The sequence below is a fragment of the Oncorhynchus masou genome, chromosome 29 (assembly GCF_036934945.1).
Source record: "Oncorhynchus masou masou isolate Uvic2021 chromosome 29, UVic_Omas_1.1, whole genome shotgun sequence".
Classification (NCBI taxonomy): Eukaryota; Metazoa; Chordata; class Actinopteri; order Salmoniformes; family Salmonidae; genus Oncorhynchus; species Oncorhynchus masou.
Window position 1 is genome coordinate 25,964,293 of NC_088240.1, and position 12,110 is coordinate 25,976,402.

The 12,110-nt window shown below is 44.5% G+C and overlaps 1 protein-coding gene across 2 annotated transcripts in view; it reads left to right on the forward strand.

Moving 5' to 3' along the window:
• Positions 1-12,110, forward strand: part of LOC135519266 (zinc finger protein 385B-like) — a 180,483-nt gene that overhangs the window by 41,207 nt on the left and 127,166 nt on the right. The gene's annotated exons all lie outside the window — the stretch shown is intronic.

Below are 12,110 nucleotides of genomic sequence, written 5' to 3' on the forward strand. Positions count from 1 at the left end.
TATGTGTGTTGTTTTCAGTAGCACTGCTCTGTTTACTAATGCTGTAATCTTTGCCTCCACACTCTCACCAGTAGTGGCCTAAGGATTTTCATATCCTTTTGATTTTACATATTATTTGACTGGGGGCCAAATTCTCTGTGTTGACCTATGGGTGACGTTTGCTTTTGCATAAGTTGTTCGTAGTTGTTAAAACAGAGGATTTCATATAAGATAGGAACACGCTCATTTCATAAAACAGTACTGAGTGATTAGTGATTAGTGCTTGGTGATTAGTGCGATGCCCAGGTTTTTCACTCCTTGTTTAAATACAATCATCTTGACTGTTTAGTGCCTGGCTGTAGAAATGTTCTTTTGACTTGATTCTGTTCTGGTCAGACTGGAGCAAAACAAATTGTTATGACTTCTATGAATGGTGTGTGGAGGAGTCAAGCGCAGAGAGCAGGTAGTTCCATACGTGGATCTTTTATTCCAATGACAGCGTAAAAACGGACATGCAGAACACAAGGGCGCATGAAACAACCCGTCCAAATAAACAGGATTAAAACTGTCCGGAAAAATAGAGATCACAATAATAAACCAACACCATAAAACAGAGAACAAACCCGCACAATAACCAGCGGGCCTAGTGCCCTTAAATAGCCTACAAACAAAACTACACTCAAAACAGGTGTAACCAATTAGACCCAACTAACAGAAACAAAAGGAAAGGGAATCGATGGCAGCTAGTAGGCCGGCGACGACGACCGCCGAGCGCCGAACAGGAAGAGGCGCCATCCTCGGCGGGAATCGTGACACACATGCTCCGTAGGCAGAGGATAAAGATAGTCTGTCCAGACTGGCTTAAAGAATGTGTGGAACTTACATTGCATTGCAATTTAAAAATCAAGACTTGAACAGACAAAGCAAATTCATTGGTAAATAACAACTATGTTGTTTTAAATGCCTGAGTTGTAATATAGTGACAGTGACATTTTATCTGAAGTTTGGTTAATAATCCAAGTTTATGCAATATGGCCATGAAAAACATGTTGACAGCTGGTGTTCAGACATTTAACACACTGTAGTTGAATGGTTTACAATGCAGTGAGTATGATTCTTGAATGATGTACATGCCTTGAGGTTGAATTGGGATTGATTTACAGATGTATAGATGGAGTCAAACACGTTATCTCCTCTATGTCCTCCCAGGCTGACAGGACAGAGTGATGGAGTGGGTCACAGTGTCAGTGATAGTGACAGTGGTGCTTAGAGTAGTAGAGGAAGGATTAAGTGTGTACTTTCCCTACCAGGGGAGCTTATCTGTGCTTCCATCATAGTGGTGTGTGTGTATGTGAGACAAGGTCTGTGGACTGTCCCAGCCACGACAGCTGGTGCCCTGGGAGATCGAGGAGGGGGGGTTAGGCGTCACATGACCTGGGTCCTTCCTGCTGTAACACCCCACCCCCCTCTACATACAGGCACGCATGCAAACACGCACACATACACACCCCACAGCAGCAGCAACATCAACTCTCTGTGCTGGTGCCCCACATACTCTCAATAAATAGCAATTAGAGTGAAAAGTGCTGCAGGCCTCACAGGCAGCTCATGCGAGAAAGCTTTTCATGCTACAGTACAGCAGCCAGTTAATGTAGTGAATACCGGTCACAATAACATCTGAGTGTGTAGGGGGGGTTAATGTAGTGAATACCGGTCACAATAACATCTGAGTGTGTAGGTGGGGTTAATGTAGTGAATACCGGTCACAATAACATCTGAGTGTGTAAAATATAAAAAAATATATCCCATTTAGCAGACGCTTTTGTCCAAAGTGACTTACAAGTCGGCTGGGGCCACTACTTTTACATATGGGTGGCCCCAGCGGGAATCGAACCCACGTCGCTTGGCGTTGCAAGCGCCATGCTCTACCGACTGAGCCACACAGGACCCTAGTAGGGGGGGTTAATGTAGTGAATACCGGTCACAATAACATCTGAGTGTGTAGGGGGGGTTAATGTAGTGAATACCGGTCACGATATCATCTGAGTGTGTAGGGGGGGGGGGGGGGGGGGGTTAATGTAGTGAATACCGGTCACAATAACATCTGTGTGTTTAGGGGGGTTTTAATGTAGTGAATACCGGTCACAATAACATCTGTGTGTGTGCATAGGGGGGGTTTAATGTAGTGAATACCGGTCACTGTGCTCTCTGTGTGTGTAGGGGGGGTTTAATGTAGTGAATACTGGTCACTGTGCTCTCTCTGTGTGTGTAGGGGGGTTTAATGTAGTGAATACTGGTCACTGTGTACTCTGTGTGCGTAGGGGGGGTTTAATGTAGTGAATACTGGTCACTGTGTACTCTGTGTGCGTAGGGGGGTTTAATGTAGTGAATACCGGTCACTGTGTACTCTGTGTGCATAGGGGGGGTTTAATGTAGTGAATACTGGTCACTGTGTACTCTGTGTGCATAGGGGGTTTAATGTAGTGAATACCGGTCACTGTGTACTCTGTGTGCGTAGGGGGGGGTTTAATGTAGTGAATACTGGTCACTGTGTACTCTGTGTGCGTAGGGGGGGTTTAATGTAGTGAATACCGGTCACTGTGTACTCTGTGTGCGTAGGGGGGGGTTTAATGTAGTGAATACTGGTCACTGTGTACTCTGTGTGCGTAGGGGGGGTTTAATGTAGTGAATACCGGTCACTGTGTACTCTGTGTGCATAGGGGGGGTTTAATGTAGTGAATACTGGTCACTGTGTACTCTGTGTGCGTAGGGGGGGTTTAATGTAGTGAATACCGGTCACTGTGTACTCTGTGTGCGTAGGGGGGGGTTTAATGTAGTGAATACTGGTCACTGTGTACTCTGTGTGCGTAGGGGGGTTTAATGTAGTGAATACTGGTCACTGTGTACTCTGTGTGCGTAGGGGGTTTAATGTAGTGAATACCGGTCACTGTGTACTCTGTGTGCGTAGGGGGGGGTTTAATGTAGTGAATACTGGTCACTGTGTACTCTGTGTGCGTAGGGGGGGTTTAATGTAGTGAATACCGGTCACTGTACCCTGTGTGTAAAGGGGTGTTTACTGTACCGGTCACTGTGTAGTGTGTGTGTGTGTGTGTGTGTGTGTGTGTGTGTGTGTGTGTGTGTGTGTGTGTGTGTGTGTGTGTGTGTGTGTCTGTAGCAAGGGATCATAGTGTGACATGTGTGGCAGGGGGGTTAATGAATGGGACATAATGGAATATTATGTAGGGCTCTATAAAATCTGTAAACGTTTTGCCAGTTTATTTATTATTATTTTTTCTCCAGTTTTCTGTTTCTTCCCTCCCTCTCAAAAACTTTTTTAATAGAAAAACAACTAAATTTGATGTTCTAAGTCCACAACAATTCTTAAACCACATGATTTGTGTGATTTGTGCGCATGATTTGTCTGAGTAGAAATAGGAGATTTTGACTCCTTGTCAGTCGACACACAGCTGTTCTTTTTTAGTTCGATCAGAGTGGATGTCCTTTTATCGAGCTGGGATGTGATGAGTGACGGGCTGGATGTGACGAGTGACGAGCTGGATGTGACGATCACATAGCAGTTAGGCGGCAGTTGAGCCTCAGCTACATTTTTAAACACATCAGGAGTGTCTGTTGTTTCACTGAAACTTTAAAGAGTCATGACATTATTTGGGTAGTCTGAGACAGACGTATGTAATTACAGCTGGTGGACTGGAAACAGGCCTATGGTGTTGGTGGGGAGGGACTGATGATACACACACTCACACACACGCATGCATGCACACAGGCACACACTCACACACATACACCGTTCCCTGTTTGGGAGGGACTGATGATGCCCTCGCCTCTTCTACAGTTCCTCTGTGTATCACAGTGTCTCACATTTCAACTAACTGGGTCAACTCGGCAGCCTCCACAGCAAGGCTTCATGGCTTCATGTAGATGGGTCTCTTCTCACTCATCATCACAACAGCCTTTTGATAACTTAATCACGGTATGTACCCCTTTACCTTTCCCTTAGACATGGACTTGTTGTTCACTCATATTCAATTGCATAAACTAGAGTGGAGCTTTTATCCTAGTGCCCTCACTCCCCAAACCAACTGCTAGCCCCTACTGCCTAGGAACTTGTGTGGATTTGATAGGATCGCATAGGTGTTAACAATATAATGGTTGCCCCATCTTGCCCTCTGCTAGGCCAGATGGAATAGTTGGATGAGGGCTGGGGTTCATTTTGGATTCGGGGTCCGTGAAACAAACCTTAAACAAGCATTCCACTAGATGGCAGTATTCACATCTTCAAAAAATATTTTTCTCTCAAAATGTTGTTCATGCGATTATAGCAACTGCGCTCAAGTTCATTGTAGGTAACCAAACTCGATTAACTTCTCCGTGCAGTCACTCATATTCATTCAGGATTGTTTTAGGCCAGAATATGTTTAGCATCATCTTTCTGGGGGAAGTTTGTTATTTACTCTGAGTGAGTAATGTTTTCTGTTTGAGCCAGGGGCCACATGACATCCTGTTATGTATTCATATTTGGCAGGTCGGTCTAAAATGATATTTGTTTGAATGAAGTCATCAGGGAGTTGTTGGCAAACCATCCCCACAACATCACAGCCGTGGGTGATGTAGCTTCGTTTAGTTGTATTATGTATACATTGGCAGTTTAAAGCTGAAATGCAGTATACAACAAACAAGCACACCAACAAACATAACAGAAATCAGAGAGTCACAAAGCGAAGCAGAATGTTGCTGCTGATGAGTGGACTGGAAAACCCATCACAAATACATTATTTAGATTAACTGCCTGTTTATTTAGTTTAACCATCCTGGAATTTATCTGTTAAAATGTAAATTCAGTGAGATTGTTTTTCAAAAGGTAAAGTGCTGTGTAATTGCTACAAAGTAAAATGCAGATTACACACCTGGAATTTTCAAAGCGACGCTCAAGTCTTCTAAATCAAAATGTAATGGCATCTGTTGAAAGTAGTAAATGATGAATAGCCAGACAGTCTCTGATTTATAAAGTGGTGGTGCCTCTTACCCTGACACCATTTTGCATATTTGACTGTGGCTGCCTGGGAGAACATACTTCGTGTGTGTGTGTGTGTGCGCGCATGCGTGTGCGCGTGCGTAGCACATGGGGATGTGTGAAACTTACTCCTCAGCCTTAAGTGTCCTGCTTTGGTCGCCTCATTAGCTAGCTTTTGAGGTGGTGCGCTCGGCTTTGACGGTTGAGGAGGATGGTCACGTGTGTTTGTGAGACAGAGAATTTGCGCCAGGTATGGGCCAAATCGGAAGTGGTACTCGCTAAGCAAGCAGCGTGACGTCCTTTACACGTGCACGTATACATGTTTGTGTGTGTTCCGCACCATTACAACTTTCTCCAAACAGATGGTGATACCAACAACACCTCTCCTATTGTCCAATTATGTCCAGAAATGTTCTATTTACTTTTCTCCCTCATAGAAACAACTCCTGTTTGTGCAATATAAATTATGCAAATAAGAGATCACATTTTTTATATGAGAGCAGCTCTGCACGGGAGATTTGGTATTTAAACAACATAAAACGTTGTGTGTCTGTCAACCAACCAGGCACCAGTCATTAAGTTCCTCAGTGAGTTTTCTGAGGAGCTGGCTCGGAATAGGACAGCGTCAGTTAGTAGATACTCGACCCAACCTGTCAACCCAGCACCCTGCAATGCCACGGTTGTGGTTATATTCCTGCAGGGATGGGGCAACCTTCAGTGGATTTACTAAACTCTATGGTCCCTGTGGCTCGGTTGGTAGGAATTGATTCCCTAAGAACTTACTGTACTGTAGGTGGCTTTGGATAAAAGTGTGATCTTAGTGGCATATCTGTCTTCTCCGTCTCTTCACTCAGCTCGCTGTCATGAGCCAGACTAGTAGAAGGACAACTTTCAGGGCCGTGTCTGTCTGTGGATACTAAACCCAAAACTCTGCTCTGTCCTGTTTTTCCACCCAGCTTCTAGCACACTTTCATTACCCCAGGCCCTGATCACAGGTCACATCACCAGTCAGCCTATAACCAGATATAACCAGATTATATTACTAAGTCATTTAGGTGAGTCATGCGGTCTGCTGGTAGTCTTGCTACACACTCTAAGGACATGACCAGGTCAGGCCAGGCATGTTACACTAGGGCAGCAGTTAACTCTTAAGGTCAGAGTAGGATATCATAGGGCCAGGGCAATTAAGGCAGGTCAGAGTAGGGAATGATAGGGCTAGGGCAATTAAGGCAGGTCAGAGTAGGGAATGATAGGGCTAGGGCAATTAAGGCAGGTCAGAGTAGGGAATGATAGGGCTAGGGCAATTAAGGCAGGTCAGAGTAGGTAATGATAGGGCTAGGGCAATTAAGGCAGGTCAGAGTAGGGAATGATAGGGCTAGGGCAATTAAGGCAGGTCAGAGTAGGGAATGATAGGGCTAGGGCAATTAAGGCGGGTCAATCCTTCAGTTAAGGATCCACCTCTCTAAAGTGAAGTGTTGGTCCCATGTTTCATGAGCTGAAATAAAAGATCCCAGAAATGTTCTATATGCACTAAAAGCTAATTTCTCTCAAATTGTGTGCACAAATTTGTATACATCCCTGTTAGTGAGCATTTCTTCTTTGCCAAGATAATCCATCCACCTGACAGGTGTGGCATATCAAGAAGCTGATTAAACGGTATGATCATTACACAGTTGCTCCTTGTGCCGTGGACAATAAAAGGCCACTCTAAAGTGTGTAGTTTTGTCACACAACACAATGCCACAGATGTCTCAAGTTTTGAGGGAGCACACAATTGGCATGCTGACTGCAGGAATGTCCTCCAGAGCTGTTGCTAGAGAATCAAATGTTCATTTCTCTACCATACTCCGCCTTCAACGTCGTCTTAGAGAATTTGGCAGTACGTCCAACTGGCCTCACAACCGCATGGCTTTGTGTGGGTGAGCGGTTTGCTGATGTCAACGTTGTGAACGGATTGCCCATGGTGGCTGTGGGGTTATGGTATGGGCAGGCATAAGCTACGGACAACGAGCACAATGGCATTTTATCGATGCCCTTTAGAATCCGCAGAGATACCATGATGAGATCCAGAGGCCCATTGTCCTGCCATTCATTCACCACCATCACCTCATGTTTCAGCATGACAATGCACAGCCCCGTCTGGCAAGGATCTGTAAACAATTCCTTGGAAGCTGAAAATGTCCCAGATCTTCCGTGGCCTGCATACTCATCAGACATGTCACCCATTGAGCATGTTTAGGATGCTCTGGATTGATGTGTACCACAACGTGTTCCAGTTCCCGCCAATATCCAGCAACTTCGCACAGCCATTGAAGAGAAGGGTGACAACATTCCACAGGCCACAATCAACAGCCTCTATGCGAAGGAGATGTATTGTGCAGCATAAGGCAAATGGTGGTCACACCAGATACTGACTCATTTTCTGACCCACGCCCCTTCCTTTTTTTGTGACCAACAGATGAATATCTGTATCCCAGTCATGTGAAATGCATAGATTAGGGACTAATGAACTTATTTCAATTGCTGATTTCCTTACATGAACTGTAACTCAATAAAATCTTTTAAATTGTTGCATGTTGCATTTATATTTTTGTTATTATTATAGGCTAATACACTACATCATCCCCCTTTTAGTCTGAGATTCAGTAACAAATGATCCCCACTAAATACTTATACTGTAAATAGGGTTTGGCGGTTTCCAGATTTTCATATTGTCATACCATCCTTCTCGCATCCCAGGATTTACAGTATTACCGGCTTAGTACAAAAGGGGGCGCATATATTATATTATTGGGTGTCTGTTACCAGAATGCTAGAATAATTAGCACAAGTAATAGTGCATTTCCATGGGGAGACAGGTAGCCTAGTGGTTAGAGCATTGGATTAGTAACCGAAAGATAGCAAGATCTAATCCCTGAGCTGACAAAGTAAAAATCTATTGTTCTGCCCCTGAACAAGGCAGTTAACTGACTGTTCCTAGGCCGTCATTGAAAATAAGAATTTGTTCTTAACTGACTTGCCTAGTTATATAAAGATTAAATGAAGGCTGCTAGCTAATGAGTGCAATCCAGCTCATAAAATAATACATATATAGGACGGAGCTACCAAATGTCATTTTTGGTGAGTTTGGACATTTACAAGCGAATGCCAACAAGAGACATTGTGTGAAGTGAAAAAGGTTTTGATGCATGCTTGTCTGAAGGAAGAACAGTACTGGCACTGAGGCAGCTGTGTCTGTGTGGAGTCTGGAGTTGCTAGGGCAACGGGCCTGCCTGCTCTGCTCCGAGAAGATGGGGGAGGAGCAGACGGGCCAAGAACAGAGAGGAGAAAAAGCATAAGGATATCAAGAGAAGGAAGTGGCAGCTGTACAGATAACTTATCCAAGGGCTTTGACAACCCAAACATGGTAGAAAGCTAAAACAGTATGATGCCCCATCACATTATTCATTCAATAACTTAATTAGATACCTAGACAGTTAAACTTATGTGTCGCGTTAACGCATAATAACAGAAAACACGTAAGGATTCTCTTTCTGCGTTTTGTAAAAGCAGATCTAATGTCATTTCTGCTCGGTATCAAACTAATTTTGTGCTTCTTAAGCACTTCTCCACTGGAATGAGTGAACAGGCATTCTGTCAGCAGACAGTGCTCTGACTGATGAGTGAACGGGCATTCTGTCAGCAGACAGTGCTCTGACTGATGAGTGAACGGGCATTCTGTCAGCAGACAGTGCTCTGACTGATGAGTGAACGGGCATTCTGTCAGCAGACAGTGCTCTGACTGATGAGTGAACGGGCATTCTGTCAGCAGACAGTGCTCTGACTGATGAGTGAACGGGCATTCTGTCAGCAGACAGTGCTCTGACTGATGAGTGAACGGGCATTCTGTCAGCAAACAGTGCTCTGACTGATGAGTGAACAGGCATTCTGTCAGCAGACAGTGCTCTGACTGATGAGTGAACGGGCATTCTGTCAGCAGACAGTGCTCTGACTGATGAGTGAACGGGCATTCTGTCAGCAGAAAGTGCTCTGACTGATGAGTGAACGGGCATTCTGTCAGCAGACAGTGCTCTGACTGATGAGTGAACGGGCATTCTGTCAGCAGACAGTGCTCTGACTGATGAGTGAACGGGCATTCTGTCAGCAGACAGTGCTCTGACTGATGAGTGAACGGGCATTCTGTCAGCAGACAGTGCTCTGACTGATGAGTGAACGGGCATTCTGTCAGCAGACAGTGCTCTGACTGATGAGTGAACGGGCATTCTGTCAGCAGACAGTGCTCTGACTGATGAGTGAACGGGCATTCTGTCAGCAGACAGTGCTCTGACTGATGAGTGAACGGGCATTCTGTCAGCAGACAGTGCTCTGACTGATGAGTGAACGGGCATTCTGTCAGCAGACAGTGCTCTGACTGATGAGTGAACGGGCATTCTGTCAGCAGACAGTGCTCTGACTGATGTTTAGCTACTTTTCTCGGTGTAGCCAACCTACTTTTTTCTCAGGTAAAATTCAAGACTAACTTTAAGCAAAACATTTGGAAATGTAGCTGACTACATTATTTCTATGATAAACATTAGTAATAAGAAGGCCAAGCATGGTTTTTGCAAAAAAGACCTTGCTTTTTCATTGTAAGCTCATTTACTTGTGTGGCTGCCAGCCAAATAGAATTGCACTTCTGTTGTCATCTGATGAAAATTAAGCAATCTTCTGCCAAATGTGTTGGACTAATGTATTTTCTGTGAAGGAAAACTATAGTTGCAAGTCCCTGATCACTCTATTGAAGCAAAAAAAAACACTGTTGACTTTCAATATAAAACACAACCCCTGTCAATACACAGCTGGTCTCACTGCTCCCACTTTCTCCCATTGTGCTATTTACAAAGAAACAAGTGACTGGCTGAACCGTTCTGGGGAAATATGATGAGCTTCATAATGTAAAATAATGTGACAGGTGAAATGAAGAACACAATTTGCTTCATCTGCTAAAGTATTGTACAAGTTGACTGCAGATATTGTCTTAAAAAGTAGCTACAAATATTTGAAAAAAATGTTTTACTTTTACTGAAAAACCATCCTGTGGCTATTTCCAAATACCCCAGGACACGGTATTACGCCCAAGTCTAAATGTAAACAACTAAAAGAGAATTTATCTTCTAAATAAAGGCTACCTGGGGTGGCAGGTTGCCTCGTGGTTAGAGCATTGGGCCAGTAACTGAAAGGTTGCTGGATTGAATCCCTGAGCTGACAAAGTAAAATCTGTCGTTCAGCCCCTGAACAAGGCAGTTAACCCACTGTTCCCTGGTAGGCCGTCATTGTAAATAAAAATTTGTTCTTAATTGACTTGCCTCGTTAAATAAACACACCTGTCACACAGGGAATCTTCCAGTGTTGCCCCGAACTCACAATGCACTGCACACTGTTTCAACTGAGTAACTGTACCTGCTTTTTTTCAAATACAATACCTTTCAGCAATGAGAAATGGCTCAAAGTGTTCCTTTAGAATGTAATTCATCTCGTCAAAAGTTTAATCCTTAGGTTTCTGTGGTTGAAATAGATTCCGTAGTACTCCAAACATTTGTAAACACATCACACTGAGCAATGTGGATCAAATGTTAGTCATCTTCAATGTGTTGTTCCATGCATTCAATATACGCTGACCACAACTCAACGTTGTTTTTAAATTCATCCCATTCATCGAAACTGGGCCATTGTACTCACTGTACCAACAACATTTGTGTCTTTTCCCCCAAGTTTAGTCCATTTTTGTCACTCGTCACCAATATTTACTGTGGTATATTAACGAGGCAAGACGCTGCCATGCTGTTCAGAGTCAGGATTAATACAGAATGACTTCACATGTGCGTTCCCATAATGTACCTTGACCTTGACTATGCTACGGCAACCTAGGCATACTAATATTACTATTAACGTTATAATGTAATGCTGTAATCAACCATGTATTTATTATAGGCTAATACACGACAGCATGCTAAAGAAAGGAACGGGTAGGCAAACACACACTAAGGACAGGTCAGGGCAGGGCAACCCTCCAGTTACTGGACCACCTCTCTAACCTTGATGCTACAGAGACTGGAAACACACACTAAGGACAGGTCAGGGCAGGGCAACCCTCCAGTTACTGGACCACCTCTCTAATCTTGATGCTACAGAGACTGGAAACACACACTAAGGACAGGTCAAGGCAGGGCAACCCTCCAGTTACTGGACCACCACTCTAACCTTGATGCTACAGAGACTGGAAACACACACTAAGGACAGGTCAGGGCAGGGCAACCCTCCAGTTACTGGACCACCTCTCTAACCTTGATGCTACAGAGACTGGAAACACACACTAAGGACAGGTCAGGGCAGGGCAACCCTCCAGTTACTGGACCACCTCTCTAACCTTGATGCTACAGAGACTGGAAACACACACTAAAGACAGGTCAGGGCAGGGCAACCCTCCAGTTACTGGACCACCTCTCTAACCTTGATGCTACAGAGACTGGAAACACACACTAAGGACAGGTCAGGGCAGGGCAACCCTCCAGCTACTGGACCACCTCTCTAACCTTGATGCTACAGAGACTGGAAACACACACTAAGGACAGGTCAGGGCAGGGCAACCCTCCAGTTACTGGACCACCTCTCTAACCTTGATGCTACAGAGACTGGAAACACACACTAAGGACAGGTGAGGGCAGGGCAACCCTCGAGTTACTGGACCACCTCTCTAACCTTAATGCTACAGAGACTGGAAGCACATGCTCAGGACATGCCAGAGCAGGAAATGACAGGGTATAGTATGACAGGGCAGTGACAGGCCGGGCCAGGATAGTACTGCTTGGGTCAGGTCACTTGTCTACATATCATGGGTGAACAACTCTGTCACGGTTGAAAGAGTAAGGATATCTCACTACTAGTGTGTTGGCAGGGTGGCTTTCTGCCAGACTATTTGTATTTAAGGCAGCCAGCACACCTTACCATGGGTTGCCTCAGCAGACTGGTATTTCATATAGGTTTCGAATGTAAGTCTTGTGTTACTATGTAGACACACACTGACTAGAGTGCACTGAACTGGTAGAGGCTTTCTGGGAAT